Here is an 11,405-nt window from a genome sequence, read left to right as displayed (position 1 = left end):
TAATCTGCGCCGTAACGTAGCATTTTAAAGCAAAAGCTCGAAGCATTTCGTTAAAAACCGCTAGGGTTTTCAGAGCAGGGTCTTTACGTTCCGAGTTTAGTAGATTTTTCCCTTCTCTCTCTTATGCATACCCGTCCATTTGCCTTTCCCAAGCGATTCACAAAGGCACCGTGGATGTTTTGGTAATTATATTCGTAGTAAGCGTTTACGGAATCCTGCCAAGCTCGGCTGGAACATGCACGGGTGTCCGTAGCGGCTGCCAGTAGTAACAGTGTCTGAGTGGGATTTAATTAATTTACATAAACAGGTTCAACAACATTTTATGCCGAATTTGGTGAAAGATGCTAATGTTTTCGTCGGTGAAAGTCAGCTCGTTCATCAGGGCTGTTGATTGGATATTTTCCAACAGCAAGGGAAGTCAAAGACCCGAGAGCTAGTGAAGGAGAATTTTATCCACAGCTCAATCGTACGGGGGAATTGTTGAACAGCAACACGAACGACACAGAGCGAGAGTCAGAATGCGGCTTTTAAGGTAATTATACTTAGCCGAAAGTCTTCAAATGCGGCCCAAACAAGTCTGATGTTTCCTCTCGAGAAGCACATTCCTCATCTACCTGTCCGACGGTCGAACACTTAGCTAAATTATCTGCTCAACCTAAAAGCTTCTCTGGCTGTCCCTCATGCCGGTCTCGGTCTCGAAGAGCATCAGCTCCGGCGCCTCAGTCGACCTGCGGATCCTTTTATTGTGCGAATCGGTTAAAGTGCTACATAAGTTAACTCCTTCGCTCGAGGCATCGAAGTCACGGCTATTGGCACTAGTTGAGGTCTCGTTAGCAGTCTCGAGATTTCACTCCAAGGTGAAGACGACGATGGCCTCGGCATGATGCTGCTACCGCCGCGTCCCGTCTCCTTTGTCCCGCTCCATATTTATGATGAACGTGTTTCCCTACACCACCCGACGGACCTGAAGGAAGAAGTAAACACTTTCCGTCTTCCCCATCAGTCACGCCGGGTGCACACGTATGTGCGAGTGTGTTTGTATGTCTATGTTTGGTAGATAAATGAGCCGGAACGATGATCAGCGTTGCTTTTCGGCAAACGCTTGTTTTTCCTTTGAAAAAGCATCAAAATCACAAGCGAATCGTATAACATACCGTATCTCAATTTCAGGGGATGCTTGAATGTGGGAGTGCGGAAGAAGGTGCGGTGGCAGGTTCAATGCATATTTTAAATGTAGTTGGTGTGTGCTTCAATTTGGTAAATTGATTCAGCTACCAACATCGACAGGCAGATAGTTTCTTTCTGCTAGATTTTTGCTGTACTTTGCATCTTTGCTGCACGTGTGCATATCACTATGAATAAGGTACGTGTATGCGATTTTCGACTTGCAAAAATATCTATCAACCAAGTGAGGGAAAAAAGATGCAAGAAAAATGTGTTTGCTATGGTTTAGTGCATTTTCTTTCCCCTCATCCTTACTTTTAACTATTTTATCTATCGTGCGTTCCTTATCGCAGGTGTTGATGGTAGCAGTACGTCATTTTGTTCCGGATGGAAAATCATGGCGGAAAGGCAGGGAACCTGTGACTGTGCAACGATGAATGTGAATTTCACCAAAGAGTGTGTAACATTTCTTATCCATGTTTCTGCGTCTCTGTTTTCATTGAATTCAATATGGAGCAAAGCCAATTTGAGCAACCCGGTGAACTTTTGGTAGATTTAATATTTCATTCCTTTCTCTTACACACTTCAGAAATGTAAATAAACTGAAAAAGGAACTTCCCACAGAGAGGTTTTCAATTAAAAACAAATGAATTTATGAAACAAATTTCTATTGAATTTGCCGTTTTACTTAGATTTTATAGAATGTAAAAATATGAGCTTATCACACTATATTTTGCTAATGTTTCTACACGACATTTTGTTCGACTCTATTGAGCAAACGCAGTGTTGTACCTCTGAGACGTGTCATGTATTTTGTACGGTAATCGATGCAATTTATTGAGCTCTATAACATTGCTTCTGTTAGTCGTTTTTGTTAAAGTATTAAATTTTAGTTATGAGCTAGATTTAATTATAGTGTACCGTAGTTTCAAACTACAACTGTCCATTACAAGAATAACCAAAGGTACATAAATGTATCACAAAAGTTCATCGAATCCTACATAAAATGAAATACATACTAAGGTATGGGTAGCGTATTGAGTTTTGGTTGTAGACATAAAAGAATAATATTCGCTGGATCACAACCGAACCAATGTCCTCCAGCGATGATGAATAATTTTAATATAGTAGAACGTTTACTCAACTATTAAGTACATTCATAACAGAAGTTATTAACGTAAAAGAAATACTACGGAGTGGTCTATTTCTCGCAAAATATCATAAAATATAATCTTTACTACGGTGCGGTACGTTTTTAATGATGAAAGATTCTGAACGAAATGGAAGCTTATGATGTCGTACATAAAGGGAACTCCCATCATCTTTAGCATATAATTTAGCACTGTCCAATGCCTCACCCAATTTGCACCTCACTCATTCCAGGTCAGGTAACACCTTTTCCTTCTCCAACAGCAAGAAATTGCGTAGCGGGACGTCGTTTTACCGGCGCAATAATTTAGGTTTCATAGTCCCTCCTCGTAAAGTCCGATGAAAATGGTAACAAAATTTTATGCAACCTCTACTGCGACTTTCCAGGTGCGTCACGAGGAAAGAAAGGATCCCCAAAGGATAATTAATGTTTTCAACTCGAACCTTGGAGACCTGTTGGTAGTCCTTAGGCGGAAGATTCGATGTCCGATCAACGATGTTGCCATTTGAGCTCTTTCTCAGACCGGGGACTTTCTTTAGCAAAGTTTCCTTTTTACTTGAAGTATTTTTCGTCGGCTTTGCACTCTAAGATAACACCTCGAGCGATGGTATCCGAAAGGCCTTGAGACCGACCGATGAAAAGTGAAAGATAATGGGTTGCTCGTTGAGTTGTTGGACGATGGTGAGCAGGATGAGAATGTAACTGGATAGGCATCGAACCGTACTGGATCCGGACCGGTACACAAAGGGAAGTCACTTTGCCATCAATTAGGTTTAATCGTGATCGAAGCGTTGGTGCCGGTACCAGGAAGGCCAGCGCTTCAGGGATCAGGTGTGAACCACGGGATGGGCGTGAGGTTAATAAAGGTGAAGCTGACATTTTCTTTGGGCGCAACTTGAATGAAATGAAACCATTTTGGACCAGGTCGGTGAAGCCTTCAACATGACAAGCAGGCTTCACTTGTTGGAGCGATGAACATTCTTCTCCTAGAGGACACACTAAAACATTATTTACTTCTTTGGATTAATATAGGATAGCCGTTTCTTTTACGGCGTAACAAAGTGGTTAAACACCATCGTACAAATATCTCACTGCAAAATCAACTTAAAATCGATGGATTGGTTCAACCAATCTACTTTATCTTTGTCTCATGCACGTGCACAGAGGTTAAGAAAAATCTAGCATTAAAAATGGCTTGTACCCCAAAACTGTCAACCCTTCTCAACGTCTGGCAACCGTGCGTCTATCTGGTCAATCTATAATTTGTTGAGCAAACCTCTTCACATACTAAAACTACCTACGAAAAATTTATCGTGTGGAAAATATTACTTTTATATAATTGGCGTTTGACCTGGGACGCGATTGGGAAGATAATAAAAGTAAAAAAAAAGTAAAAAAATGGTTGACTAATGTTACACATTTTGTCACACACGATACCATCGCAATTGGATAGGACAAGTCCGTTTCCTTTTAGTTTCAGAGGAGCAAATCACTGGGATGACAAGGCGAGGCAGTTTAAAAAACAGGGTTGCGTAGAATTGCCGAACAGACATGACATTATTTTCGTGCCAACATGATACATGAATAGAATTGCGCGACCACGCGGTGCAAGCGACTCTCTCTCTTCCAACTCCGTTGAACATGGGTGGAAAATAATTATGCATATATTTTTTTGCTTTCCGCATCCTATTTTTCATTGAAAATTTTCAACCGAAACGGCGATGTTCCGTAAGTGCCCAACATCAAACAGAACTTAATTGGCTGGTAATAATAATTGAATTATAGTAGGGGTGGCTGGGGTAATACGCACCCCTGGGGCAATACGCACCCTTTCAAATTTCCCTTGAAAAACGAGTTTTGGACGCGTAAAAAGTAGTCACCCTGTAAGATCAAACTAAAATATGGTCACCCTGTGAGTTTGATACCTCTACATCAACAGAAACGCGAAATAAACGCAAAACAAAATCATTCTCAGCTCAGACAGTTTTTGTTATAATGTGACGTACCATTCCGCTAAGGAATATTAAGTGCAAAAACCGATATTTACCCACGAGGAATACGAAATTTAGTGAATTGAGAATCAGTGCTTGAGACTGTTCATGAAAATTTCGGGAAGTATGCAGATTTACTCATATTTTAGTTGAAAATGTGTTCAACTATGAATGGGGGCAATATGCACCCAGTATGTCGGGGTAAAATGCACCAGTTTGTAAACAAACTATCTTCATTTGACAGTAGATGTTGCCTCTTTGTTGTGGTGCGTATTGCCTCTTTGTTGTGGTGCGTATTGCCCCTTTGTTGTGGTGCGTATTGCCCCTATGTTGTGGTGCGTATTACCCCTAGCAAAGGTGCGTTTTGCCTCAACCAGATACTGATCGATCAAAAATTGAAGTTTTTCAAAACTGAAAAAATTACGTTTTTCTTAGCGAAAAAAGCAAACATTCCTGAACTGGTAACTAGTTTAAACCTTTATGAATCCTATTCAGTGATAAAATCAACAATCAAGAACCAAGTTGATAGAAAATTTTATAGTTTTCCTTAAGGGGTGCGTATTACCCCATCCACCCCTACCGTTTTTGGACACCAACACTATCACCACCTCATGGAAAATGACATGGACCCAGGGACCCAAGTAAACAAAAACTGGACATGCACAAATTGCACTTGTTTGAAAGTATGTCAGTTTCGTTTTACGTTCAAGTCGTATCCTCGTATACGTAGATCCCAGATGAGGGAAAAGGGCTCCGGTATTTTTTTTCTCACGTTTTGTACCGATTTGTGCAACGAGAAGTTGGTTTTAAAATTAACCGGATGGGATGCTGAAGTAAACCAAATGAAATACAAAATGATGGGCTCATAAAAAAATCAACCAAATCAACGAGAATCGAAACCTACAACGGATTAAAACATATCCCTGAAAAACAGAAGAGTGAAGAGAAACTATAAGTCTGATTGTTGCAAAAACGGTACAAAAGAAAATAAAACGCCCACCCACTAACACGGCGTGGAAATAATGAAAATAATGGTTGAATGATGAAGGTAAAAAACACGAAACATATCCTCCATTTGTTCGTGTATTTTTCGCGTGGTAGGCGAACCCACCGGCGAAGATAAAGTGGCATATACATTTTAAATTAAAAAAAAACATTCCCGCACCGCACCCACGTGAAAAAACGGGCATCTGAACAAAAGCAAGCTTTTGCGTGGAAAGTAATTTAACACTTTCAACGCCCAAGTGTGGACGAAATTTGAAACCAAGGTGTCACCTGCAGCATAAAAAAAAAGTTATGCCACATGGCAATGGCTGGGTAATGACTCCTGTTTCTTTATGTTTACTTTTACCACTCATTTTTCAATATTATGTGTTCTTATCTTTAAAATTCTATGCCTCCCGAAGAAAAAGGACACCTGCGAAAAGTGGGACTGTGACACTCCGGTATGAATTAATAAACATTTCTGAACCACTATGACAAGTAATAAAATGATGAATATTCTTCATTAGAATTGACATGCCTAATCAATTCGAAAAATAAAAAAAAATTAAAAATAAAAACATGATCGTTGCCTAATAAATATCCGAAGAGAAATGTGTAAGAAACCCTCTATCAAATGCTATAAATTAAAAGGGGCTCATGATTCGTAGGTATTTTTAATAATAAAAATTATATTGAAGTTAGCGCGTGGTTTTATCCAAGGTTATCTATAGGCAACATCGTCATACGACTCGGTTCTAATATTGTGAAAATATATGCCCTAGAAGTAAAAGCGACACAATTCCTGCAACTTACTTTTCTCCGCCCCAAAAATAGTGAAGGAAAATCCGTTTCTTTTCTTCAGCACTCATAAACCTTTCGGGTCGGTGCACGGTTAGGCATCAGCAATTGGTGCGACCGTTATTCGCCACTTTTCTTATCAGCTTTTCTTCCCTTTTGACGGCACAACACTACAGTTCCGGTTGTGTTTTTCACAGACGGTAGATGTTGAGATAGAACGGAATGATACCGAACGAGACCTCTGTTGCCCTCCGGGTCAAGGAAAATGGACGCGATAGGCTAATACAGCCTATGTGGAGATTACTATTCAACACACACCCACACACATACGTACGGTTGACACGTGCGTGGATGGCAGAAAACGGATGAAGGTTATGTTCTTACGAGTGTTCCGATCCGATGCTGGAATAGCTTCCTATCTCTCGGAAGTGAAATGATGATAGCTCAAATATTTGCTCACCACACATTCCCACACACATACACACAGACACACACGTGGATGGCTGGTTTGCTTCCGGTGTCCGTGTCTCATCCCGCCCGGCCCATTTGGCCGATGGCTTTCCCGGACGCGACGCTTTTCTTGTGAGTTCACTCATCTCCTTGCGCCCTAAACTAAAGGTTCGGAGCGCATTACTGGCGCCTTTTGGACACTATTTGCACACTTCAGCCGTCCCATGGCACATTTTATCGGGTTCCGGAGCCGGAGGGCAGCCACCGAGCTTGAGGTTGGCACATTTCTTTTCACATTCTTCCGACCGAATGGATTTTCCTACGTGTTCGTCCTTCCATGGGTTTGCTTGCACCTCCCCAAGAACTAAAGGTCGGATGGTAATGGTTTTCCTCGGGACAAACAAATCGTTTGTAGGCTGAATATGCGTGTAGGCGTGTGTGTCAATGGTGTGACAAACTTTTTAGCTTTGATAGCGCTGGTTTTCAATTTTAACGAAAAACTAAACCTTGTGAAAAACAGTCAAGCTGACGCTTTCTGCATCAAGCCTATAATGTGGTGAAAAGGACCTTCAGTCATCAAAAAAAAAATGCCCATCCCTGGCCCGGGTGAGCCATGAGACGTGAGCAGAATCTCTGATCGAACTGGTCGGGTGGCTAGGAGCATGCCGTCGATGCCGGGCCGCAATGAAGTAAAACCTGAAGAGAAATGAATTTAAGAAAATCAACCAACCGCAGAACTTTACCCTAATGCGGCCCACACCTGCCGCAGCAACAGTTTGCTGTTCGATGGCTCGTAGAAGAAAATGAAGGCCCTTCGGAAAGGACGATCGGATCCCCGGGTGAAGGCGGCTTAAAATCTCCCTTAACAGTTGCGAAAGTATTCTACGCCCACCGGCAGCCGACGGACAACAGTCTTTCCAATCCATCGCAGTCCTCGAGTGGTGACGGTGGCGACAAGTGGGAGGAAATTGTTTGAAGAAATGCTTAAGTTCACGGTTGACTCGGTCTCCTTCATGCTAGCAAATCAATTCACTGAAATTTTAACATTTTCCAGCTGTTTTTCTTCGTATTTCGTTCGTTTGTTTCACTCTCCTCGCTACCACCTCTTCTTCTCCGACGCCCGAAAGGGCTTAAGTTTCATTTGCGATGATGTTGGCGTGGTGAAAAACTGTTTGTGTTTGAGCACGCTTTGCATACCTGATGTGTTTTTCGACTGTCGAACTTCAAAAATAGTCGTCTGGGAAAACACGGCACAGTTGCCGTGGGAACGACTATGATCACTATGACGAGCTTTTTGTAACGTGTTTGGATATGTGTTTGAAACAATGTAAATTCAGTTAAAGATTTGCCAATCTTTAACTTGCACAACCGAAATGTAGCGAAAAAACTCAGTAATTTTGAATTGAAATCATCTTCCTTGAATTTTATTCCAACGTACTTACTTTTTTATGTTGACGTTAAATTTAATGATGTTTTTGTATTAGTTTTACAATTATTAATTGAATTTGTGTAACCGTAGTTTTAACTTTTTCTTGCTAGCTTTTAGGGTAACAAACACTATAATTTCCGTTTCATTTATACTCTGCATGATGGATAATGTTTTATCGAATGTATGACCATATCAATGCGTTCCATACAGCATTGTTAAAACATGCATAAACTCATAACAAAACAATCGGTTCCATAAGTTGACTGGTCTCGGAAACGTACTACAATATGTTTCCACGTTCGCTATATATTGTCTATTCGGTCGACTGGAAAAACATCCATCATTCTCCCCGCTCTATCGTGTATGGAGCTGAATAGCAGAAGAGATGGGAGGCGATCGTCCCCCTCAGCAATTCTCGGGGGGAGGGATATCCCTTTCACCGTATCGGATTTAACACGTGCATTTTAGTGTGCATGATGTCTGCCATCATTCACTTATTATGTTCATTGTTGCTGTCTCCATCATTATTCTCCATCATGCGTAATGATGATGGTGGCGTAAACACGCCCGGATTTCCTTCCCCCAAATCGGGGTGAAACAATCTCGCACAAATGATAATCTCTATACCAGATACAGACGCTTTTCGTAGTATTTCCTTCGACGAGCTCATGGCAAGGAAATTAAATCATCTTTCTCCAAGAAGATCATCTTTCACTAGGCGTTATCATGTGTTGTCTGTTAAACAGACAGACTGGAAAGAGGTCGGATGTGCAAAAACGAGCGAGTATTGATACAGACATCAATTGATTCAGTTGCCATCAGTCACTGACTCGAGGCGTGCCGTTTTTCTTTCTTGTACGCGGAAAGCCTCCCAGAATGCGGTTTGTGTAGGTGTCGGAATTTGGATCACGCAAAGCAGAAGGAAACTGATCGTTGAACTCTCGGAGGTTGCATGAAGTCGTTAACTTATTGCCTCAATCGGAGGCGATACTTTTGCCACCAGGGTTGTTTTTTTATTCTGAGCAGAGACACACATAATCATGTGACAGATGAACGAATAGTCAACTCCCAAACACAACGCGAGGCACGCGGCCTCCCGTTTGTCCCACGAAAGTACGGAAAAGGGCAAACGAAGTAAATGTTCGAAATCAATTTTCGTCAAATTTGATTGGATCAGATTTATGCTGTTATGTGTTCGCATTTTTCCCGGGAGGTGAAATCGAAGCAACGTCGCGTCATAGAAGGTTGTTGGAAAATACTTCTCCGAATGTGCTTTTCGAACTTTTCCCCTACGAAAAGGAAAACATTTTTCCCCAATGAAATCCGTAATGGGGTTCAACTTTTTCCGGTTCAAAAGAACTTCCGTCAGCGGGAAACTCAGCAGCCAAACTGAGTCGCATTCCGTTCGCCCGGGAGATCGAAATTCGTGACCTGCTTTTGCTGATTAACTCAACAATCCTCCGTCTAGCGAAAGAGCATGCCAGTAGGGATGAGTTTTCTGTTCCCGCTCGGGATGATTTATGTAATTGAGAACGGTTTTACAGAATGGTCCACAGGTTTTTCACCTCCCTTTCCGGTCACTCCGAGCTACACCTTCGTTCAATCTTGTAATGACTTCCGGAAGGGCAGAGCAAAGGGATCACGTTGGTCGTTTTCCAATCCGTTTTTTCTCCCTTTATTCCTGAAGATCCCGGGACAAATGGCTGCTAAGAACCGGAAACGTTTGGGATGACTCAAATGAGTATGGCGCCTCCCACAATCAACAGGTTTTTAGAGGTTCAAGTGGACCTAACGAGTGGGGTGGTAAAGCATGATTCATGAAAGTTTACCTGCCTCAATAGGAAATTCAGAAGGGTATTTTTCCTTAACCTTAAGGCACTCGGTCTCTCACTTTCAAAAAGCAGCGACCGGGTAAAAAGGCTTTCCATATTGAACCTTTTTGGTCAGTAGAAGAATTTCGGAAATGGGCTAAAGCGAGTAGCTGTAGAAACGGTAGCGATTGTAGAGGGTCCTTTTCTTTTTCGGTCGATAAATTAAGCGGCGAACGCCTTTTTTCGACACTTCCGGTTGGGTAGGTGAAACAGAAATTGCGGACCGTTGTAAAGGCGTAAAAGCATATCGACAAAGGTAGGGTTTAACGGCATCCGAAGCGCACCTCTGTCCGGTGTTGGATTCAATTCATACGTGCGTGTGAAAATCCGAACCCCAACCCGGTTCCGGTTAACAGATTTCCAACGGTAGGGGAGACGAAGCGTAAAATAAAATAAAATAAAATAATTTGCAGTGGCAGTCGGCGATTGTGGTTGCGGTTAAGTGTATTTTCCTCATCCGATTCCCTGATTTGCATGTTTAAAAAACAAAAATAAAAATAATAAAACTCTTTCGATCGCGAATTAAAAATATCGAGCCTTCAAAGAATCGAAACGCAATCGTGATTGCGTGATAATCGAAATCAATAATTCGGGTTGAAAATAAAATCCGATGCGCTCCACTAGAGAAAAAGTAATCATAACAAGTAAAACGAAACTATGTCATGTTTTCTTGTAAAACCTTTTTCATTTTTATTGTACAAACAATTTCATTTGCTTTTTCATAATTACACAAATCGATATAATATACTTAATAAAAGTAATAAACATAATAATGTTTAATATTAATTCTTTTATCTTTTGCAGGAGCAGTAGTACAATAATACACGTTTGTTTTTTTTTTTCGTTCAATTATATCGTTCAATCCTAGTTAGGTACACTTCCATATTGAGTAGAGCAGTTTTAGTTTGCTTCCATATTTTCCATCGTTGATTTATTGTAGCATTGTATGAATACTTCTCTCTCTCTCTGTCTCTCTCTTTCGTAGCGTAATCTCGCAACATGAACAACAATAGCGCGCCATCCGGGAACGGGCGCCAATTGTCCTAGTTTTGGCTTTATCGCGCCATTTTACCAACTAACAGTTTGTAGTTATTTGCTTAACTTTTAGTTTACTTTACATTTACTATTGCCAAGTTGATTTAGTAAGGTTCAGTTGTTTTACGGTGTACTTTTCCCATCAGTATAAGCCATCTTTTTCTCTCTTGTTTTTTCCGATGTTTCTCTTCCACTCGAGAAAATCCTTTTCAAAAAGGACGCAAAACATCGGCAATACTAGCTAGCTGGTCGAGACATGACCATTCGTCTCTTTGAGCTTATTTCCAGTAGCCTGACCAAACGGTCGGTGAAGCCTTTTTGATTCAGTTTTACTTCTACTTTTCGGATGCAAATAACTTTTCCATCCGGTGCGCTTGGAAAGTTGTTCTTTGGCGACAAGTTTTCTTGGCGAAGGAAACTTAAACAAGGGAAGCAAATTCGGAGGAGGACTATGAAACGGGAGGCAGATGAACCTCGTATGGGTTAAATCAAATCAATCGCACACCAAAGAAGGAAGAGAGAGGAAAATGGAA

Source organism: Anopheles ziemanni, chromosome 2 (assembly GCF_943734765.1).
Source record: "Anopheles ziemanni chromosome 2, idAnoZiCoDA_A2_x.2, whole genome shotgun sequence".
Lineage (NCBI taxonomy): Eukaryota > Metazoa > Arthropoda > Insecta > Diptera > Culicidae > Anopheles > Anopheles ziemanni.
Note: the sequence above shows the minus strand (reverse complement) of the source record.